Raw genomic sequence first — 8,407 nt, 5'->3', positions numbered from 1 at the left:
TAGCTCTCTAGCTGATTGTTACAAAATCTTTTTTTTTTCCTTGTCTGTTAAGGTCTAGTATTTATTAGTTTATTTTGTCACTGTTTTAATCTAGTCTAGTTTCAGTTTGTTTGGATCTCTCTTGAGTTTGACTTTTTACTTTTATTTGTTTCTTTACTTTTTAGTTTAATTTGGTTTGTCAGTGTTGGTTATCTCTAGCTCTCCTTTTAATTATTTAGTTTCTAGGTCATAGTATTCCTGTTTGCCTTTTTGTTCTTGTGTTGTTGTTGTTGTTGTTGTTGTTATTATTATTTCTTCTCTTGCCGTCATTTTTGACTGGGTCTTGTCTGTTTTTCTGTGAGTTCTCTGTCTGTTCTTGTCTTGTCTCCCTGGTCACTGGGTCTCCCCGCCTGGGGGTCTGACGTGTGCAACTTTACGTCCCTAGCCCAGTGCCCTTGGTTCCTTGTGCTGTGGTCTGGTCTCTAGTGCTGCCTCCTCCCTTACAGTCTTGCACTCGATTGTCTCCCAGGGCCCTTCTCGGCGGTCACCCCCCCCCCCCACGCCCTACCCTGCGGTCTGGACAGTTCAAGCCACTCCTATTGTGCATTATCTAATTTGTCAAACTTCCCTTGCTCATTCTGCATTTGGGTCCTCTCCCTCCGTAACCGTGACCAAACAAACCTGCCACTATTGGACCCAGCAGTATGACCTTCTGTGTGGTTCCTGCTGCTACATCTCAAGGGAGAAGGGCTCTCCACCAAGTGGTGGCATCCCTCCATCAGCAAAGCAGGGAGGTGAAGGGCTTTGCCCAATCATTCTGGACTATGGCCAGGGGGCTGGAATATGATGATGCTGCCCTCAAGGAGGCCTTTAATATCTGCCAGAATGACCCTCCGCCACAGTGGGAGATGGAGCAAATGAGGATACTGGAATTCTTAGGCGTCTCCAACTATTTTTACCGCTGCAAGGATTGGCAAATACACCACCAGAGTCCACCTACAGTGATCACCCCACCCTCTCTCACGACTCCCACTGAGAAGAGAGAGAAGAATGAGGGTGGCCAGAGCTGCTGCATCTGCCAATGAGACCTCTGTGCTGGTTCCAGCCTCTGAATCGGCCCCAGTCACATCCCAGTCCTGAGTCAACCAAGTGCTTTGTGCTCTGCAGCTCCAGTTGAAAGTCAAGAGTCCGCCCCTGAACCCGCTCGATTGTTGACTCAAGGTCCTGAGTCTGCTTCAGTCCAGAAGCTGTCAAAGTCTGCTACAGATTCAACCCAAGACCCTCAGAGCCAGTCCCAGCACCCATTCTAGATCCAATCCAACTTCAGGAGGTGGTACCTTACCATGGTCCTATCTCCACATCTTCAGAACTCTCCACTTCCACTACCACTCTCAAGCCATCACTTGTCAAGCCGGTCAGTATTTCTACTTATGCCACCACCCGTATCCATATGGCCCCATGTTATCTGCAGCAAGGCTTTTACAGTACTCAAACTATGCCTGCTGCCTTCAGGGCTACCCTGTCAGGCTACACCCCTGGATTTACTCCACCCCCCCCCATGTGCTGCCCGGTTGCTTTGGTCCTGCTGTCTGCACCCCCTGGACTTGTTTGCCCAGTTAGGATGCCAGGAGGCATCTTTTGGGAGGGGGATACTGTCATCCCTATTCGGACAGGACTAGTTTTACAGGGGGTCCTTCGAGAAATGTGTTTCACAGACGTACTTGGTGATTTTAATGTCATCCGAATCTGCCACGTCTGTGTTTTTTTCACACAACCTCTGTGATAATTCCAGAGCAAATTACCTACTGTTTTTCAGCAAACTCCGATTTTTTTTTTTTTCAGCAAAAGTCCTCTGAGAAAACTAATCCTGTCCGAATTCGAATGTCTGTGATTGCCGGTGATATTTTATTTCACAACGCGTTCCCTTGTGTGTTTTGGCCAACGTGAATTACCGTAGATGCTCTTACCGCGCGGATGTTTGATATATTTGCTTAACGGCAAATAAATAATAATAAAAATAATAAAATCAAGAGAAAGATCACGTAAACTGTTAATACCAGCTATTGTAATATCAGCATCAGGTAAGATTACTCACATTCATTTGTGCACTCAGTTACATAATATTTTAATTACATACGTACCTTTATGAAAATTAAACATATTGTAGGTTTAGCTTACTACACACACACACAAAAGCAGTACATGAAAATCACAGATGTCAGGTGGTAAGAATCGAAACTCAAATGTAATTTAGAAATCTAGTCCCGTCCGAATAGGGCTTATTACCACGACTTATTTATGTTGGCCATGTGCTCCTTTCGTCCTGCCCCCTTGTTTAGTCCTTATTTGGTGCTCGTTACTTGATTGTTCTAACCTTGTGTTTGTGTGCTTTCCTTCCTATTTATTGTGTTCATTTTACTTATGTGTTTGCTGGTTTGTTTTGAGTGTAAGTTCGGGTTTGCTCAACCTCTAGCTGATTGTTACGAAATGATTGTTACTGCCTCTTCTACAGTAACGGAATTCACATGACTTTTAATACGATGAGTACCTACTTCTAGAGAAGAGTGAAGTAAAGGACTAAGTGTCCAGTAGACTTTAGTTTTGGAGAACTGTAACAGAATAACATAAGTTTCCTTAATACTAAAAATAATATTACACAACAATACTGATTAACTATTACAGCGTGAATGACAGTTGTTTCACATTTGCCATAGATGTAACAGGGCATTCACATTATTTTCCGTTTGACGGGTACTTTAGAAAAGAAGGAAGTAGGGGACTCCGTGTCCAGTGTGCCTCTGTTTTCACGCAGACACTCTTTGATCTTGGACAGATCTGAGCTTGAAAGATTGGTCTTCAGGTTTAGGAGAGCAAGAACGTGCTGCTCACTAGTGAAGAATGACAACAAAAAACTATGATGAAACTAGGTGCGCGCACACACACTGTAAGACTGATTATCAAACTCATCTTTCATTTGGCTGATGGCAAAACTGTAGATATTTGTTAAAAGAATGAGACCGAAAATAAGATATCTAACTATAGTTGCTTTCTCTAAGGTAAAATAAATGCATCTTGCCAGCTGCTATCTAACAGACTCACCTAATGTCAGGATAGTCTCTTGCCAGAGTAACTATCTCAATTTGCAAACTCCCAGGATCCTGCAGTCTCAGAATCTCAGATAAGCTTGGCAGTATTTGACCGAGCCATTTCTTTCTGGATCCCTAGGGAAGAGAATGGTACTCAGTTTTAACGTTACATAATTTCCCTCTGCTTTCCCACAATTCAAGCAAAGAGAACAATGTAAAGAATACATTGAATAGAGACATATTTTGTCTGTCATATTGTGTTTAAAATATTAGTACCACACTACTGTATGTTACTGTCAGCGTATCGAACACACAAATGTTTTCAATTTTCCAAACTATTTGAACTGTCTCTTAATTCACCCTACAACACTATAAGCCTCTGGCACTTTAATTATTCATTTTCCCAGTGTGACCAGCTATGATAAAAACACATGCAACATAAACAAATGTACATTAAAACTTTTGTTAAAAGAAATAAATATAGATAAAACAATGATCAAGGGAATAGTTCACCCCAAAAATTTTTGCTCCCCAATGAATCCTCTGCAGTGAGTGTAATTTTCAATAATTTCTTCTGATCAAAATATGCCTATAATTCATAACGCTTCCTCCAGTGAAAGGTCCATCCCTTGTCATCCTCTCAAAGTCCATTGACATATTTGTCTAGAACTGTTTAGGACTGTTTTCAGTGTGCTTGATCCGTGCATATTTCTCTCCTGATTCAGTTGAGAAAGCAATATTATGGATAGAGGACTCTTATTTGAGCCTGTTTTGCAGTTAAAATGCCTTAATGATGAATTTGTTTATTACAAACATGCATCCTTTTGCTTTACAAGACATTAAAGCTGCGGTAGGTAACTTTTGACGCTCTAGCGGTTAATAAACAGAACTGCTTGCGTCTTGCGGAAGAACATCGTAGCCGGAACTACTTCTCTCTGTTTATGTCTATGAAGAATCACAAAGGTACTGGGTTACTCCGCCGCGGTACCCCCGAAGCAATCTAAAATAGTCCGAATATAAACACTTATTATAGGTGCACCCTAGTGATTCAGGACAAGCTAAAAACACGGTTTGGAAAATGGATTCATGGTGTACTCACTTATTATATACATTTTTCTACATTTTGAACACAAACAAGGTTACGGACCCCAGCTCTGATTGGTTGTTTTTTACCGGGAGCGATGGAGTTTCTGCAAATGGCAATAGGACGACTGGGAGGAGCCAGAGGAGCTTGATTTTTTCACAGATTATCTGTCTCATATTCTACTGTCAGGACATTATGACAGGTTTAACAAATATGTAAAAAATATATTTTTACAAAAGTTACCAACTGCAGCTTTAATTGATTGCACTGGAGTCGTGTAGATTACTTATGAATTATTGTGATTTTTTTTGGACTTTCATTCTGACGGCACCCATCCACTGCAGAGGACCCATACATGAATATGATATGTAATGCTAAATTTCTCAAAGAATCTATATGAATGTATGTTTCCATGCATGTGTGGGTCTGGACGTGATCTCACCACTTTGTCAAACCAAGAGCAGATTTTATTGCTGTCGTGGCAGATGAACTCAGCAGCTGCTTCTTGCTGCTCTTTGTCTTTCAGTTTCAGATTTCTCTTCATCATCCGCCTCACATACTCAACCATTACTTCTACATGCAGCTCAGCCAGTAGCTCCTATAAACATACAAACACACACTCTTCATATATCTATAATGGTAAAATAATAAAAAAGCCACATTTGTAACCACTGTAAGATTATACATTTGTTTACAAGAAGGGTTCTCGACCTCTTCCGAGGGTCCCAATTGAACAATATTCGAAGGCACAGCAAGTTATTTTTTCAGCTTATTTGAATGTTTTTCTTTATTTATATATAAACTTATTTATATATTTATTATATATTTATTTAAATATATCATATTGAGACACCCTTGTAAGTTTGCCGAGGCCCTCCAGTGAGCCCCTGCCCCCTTGGTTGAGAACCACTGATTTACAATATGTTACAGTTCAGTCAGAAAATGATATTTGCTGCAAAATTGGTCCTGACCTCTCTGCAGACAGGCTTCAGCTCTTGGAAATTGTCCATGATATTCTCAAGCGCCTTTACCAGCTCCTCCACAGCCTCACAATGTCCGGCAAACCAGACTTTATTCCACAGATTACGGTACATCGGCTGTGTAAACAAACATTATTGTTATTTCCAAAAGGTAAGATATAATTTAAGAAGTTATCTTGGAAGTAAAGCACATTATGTGGTTTTTCCTAAGTGAGGACTTCTTTGTTAGTCCTGGAACAACAATCCTACAATAAAATCAAAAGCCAAGCCATTTCTTAACCCTTTCCACAACCTACCTCTAAAAATATGAGATCTGAAATTTTAAGTTAAAGGTTTACAAAAGAAAAGTGTATAATTTCTCATTGACCACCTCTCCGCCACTGGTTGAGCCTAAACATGTCAGACCTTTTCAAGCTAACATTTCAACATAACCATTAATTGATCTGCTGTCCAACATGTTGATACCATAACTACTTGGCTAAACCCAAGTTTGTTAAATTGATGAAGTATCTATCAAATGCTGACCTCTTCATTCTGATACCTGGCTAAAGTACTGTATACTAATCACTTCCTCATTGGTCATCTAACATAAAACTGAGATGCAAATGTTGATTGGGGCAGTATCTCCTGGTTAATAATTATTGTAACCACACATGATTTTTTTTTGTTTTTTACCTTTAGTTTCTGAGTGAATTCGACTGAGGAAGTATTTGTGACAAATGTTTTTGAGATCTGCTAATGTGGACAGGCAAGCTGTCCTGGTTTCCTCTGAGAAAAGACGCTCTGGGTTTTTGTACATAATCCCTGAAGATACAGAGTAAGAATGGTTAGAAATTTTTTTTTATAATAACGACAGTTAGACTGTTCACATGTTAACAGTTAAGAGAGAACTGTAATTTTTTATAATGTAAAAGTATATGTTGAATGAAACTCAATTCAAATATGAACAACAAAATACACTATTGTATTATATAATCATTCTTTAAATAATGACATTGTATTGTAACATCATATTTAAACAATTAAAAAACGTATTGGAACTGCTGTAACAAGGTAGAAAACAGATTTCTCAGTCAATCATTCAAACTCACCTAAACTGGTAAATATTATCCAGATTAGCACTGAGAGTTTTTTAACGTTTTCTGGTTTCTTTTGATAAGTTTCTCCATATCTGTCTTATAGCTGCAGTTGAAAAAAAGGAGAAAGCATGTCAATCTTATGATTTTTACGTAAGTGAGAACGTGACAATGAACTAGTTATTTACCACAGAAGGAAGCTGTCCAGCTGGTTCAGAAGACTCCAGGCTTTATCTTCACTGTTCAAAAGTCTGTTGACATCTTTTACAGCCCCATCTAAAAGCTATAAAAATTGTTGACTCAGTTTAAGTATCCCAACATGTATAATTAAAGTAAGATGATTTTAGTGTCAGTAGAGCGCATAACCTACTGGTAAAACATCTACTGCAAAGTTACTGAAGTAATATCCATCCATCCAGCTCTGGTTCGATTCATCACTCCATTTTTTTACTTCTTTCTCTAAAGCATTGGATAACCACTTTCTGATCTCATTCTGATGAGAGAAAATAAGCAACAGGAATTATAACTATAACATGTAGGAATAACTGATATGAGAGAGAGAGAGAGGAACATAACTAACACTATCTACACCAGATATGAGTAGCATGTCCAGTTGAAAGCAAAAAAATCAACATTTTATTTGCAGAATAAATCAAATTCAGCAAATGGCGACTCGTTTTGAATCCTAACATGCTACAGATGATATAACGTCATGTTCTGAATCACCTCTTTGTGAGAGAGGCACTGCTTCCCTAATCTCTGAAGATCCTCTTCAGGTAAACAGAGGTCCAAGTGATGAACTGTTGATGTGCCCCTCTAATTCTTTGTGCTTCAGTACATCTCTAAGAAAAATCATCAAAGAACATTAAACATTTCTGAAACTGAAAATGTAAGTAAATGTAAGTGTTGTTTACAAGCCCTTTACTTTGGGTAGTACTCCACAATCAATTCAATATATAGAGCATTCTTCTAAACTGATATTGGATCTGGAAAGCTCTTGGGGAGTCTGGTGGAAAAGGCTTGATGGTAGAGCCGAGCATACATTTGGCAGATGTCAAAGTCTGTGGGTAACACTCTTTCAGATTTCGGTACCACTCTGAGCAGGTCTTTCTTCACTTGTTTGCCCAGTCGGAACACCTCTCTCTTCAGGAAGTAGACAGGTTGTCTGCTTTATTCTCCTCTTCATCTGCATTCTTCATTCGTTGCTCCACAATAATCTGGAGTAATGTGTCATGCAACTGTCTGCATCTTGTGGGGCCTCCATACTGGTCGCTGATCCACGGCCACTTCTGCCCAGCGTCTGTCTTGTGCTTCCTCTTGAAGTATTGAAGTCAAAGCACTCTTGAGTGTCTCCTGGTTGTCCTCACTGAAAGAGTCCTGGATGACCAATCTCAGTCGCCAAAATAAAGATCTCATAGTCCATATTCAGCTTGTCTCCCTCATCCTTTTGCCTTGGTCAAATCATTTGAACTGAAGAGACATTCCTCCGCTTCCAACAGCTGCTGCTGGTGCTTCAGCCAAACGGTTCTGCTCAAGGTTCCCACTGAAATCTAACTCCACTGCATTATATGAGAGGACAATTACATTAACTTCTGAAAATGAACCCTTTAGATTGTGGCTAATTCTCATGTGTATGGTATAGAAGGAGTTTTAACTTTTGATTCCAACGATCGTCTAATATAGTGATCATATTGGCGAGAGACCCATAATAAAATATATATATATAGCAGCTGCATTAAACATTTGTATCACTGTGTACATTTTCATGTAATCTTTGAATAGCAAGCCTGAAATAAAGACTAAATGTATGAATTGCATTCATATTGTCATTGTTCTAATGGTAAAACGAATGATTACAATAATATCTGGATACTATTTACACTTTGTATTATGCTTACAGTGCATTTCTTTTCTGATTCTACTATACCTGTTGGAGTTCGAGGGGATTTTAAACTCTTCTGCCTTTTCTTGAAGTCAGGAATTTTTATCTTTTCTGATATTCTGCTTCTGTTTTTTTGTTTCTGACCTTCCGCTTGAGGATCACCGGGGGAATCTGCTATGCTTTCAATGGCATCAAGGTCCACTTCTAAAGTATAAATCAGAAATTAGAAGATTATAAGAAACTTGTTTTCTTTCATTTACAAGCATTAAAATGTACAACCCATTGTGCTATTTTACCTAAGAGTGTTTCGGGGGTGAGAG

At 39.2% G+C, this 8,407-nt stretch overlaps 1 pseudogene; it reads right to left on the bottom strand.

Moving 5' to 3' along the window:
• Positions 1-2,383: 2,383 nt before the first annotated feature.
• Positions 2,384-8,405, bottom strand: LOC113037952 (tumor necrosis factor alpha-induced protein 2-like; annotated as a pseudogene).
• Between the last annotated feature and the right edge of the window lie 2 nt (positions 8,406-8,407).

Source organism: Carassius auratus, chromosome 20 (assembly GCF_003368295.1).
Source record: "Carassius auratus strain Wakin chromosome 20, ASM336829v1, whole genome shotgun sequence".
Taxonomy (NCBI): Eukaryota; Metazoa; Chordata; class Actinopteri; order Cypriniformes; family Cyprinidae; genus Carassius; species Carassius auratus.
Note: the sequence above shows the minus strand (reverse complement) of the source record. Positions and strands in the feature narration are given on the sequence as shown.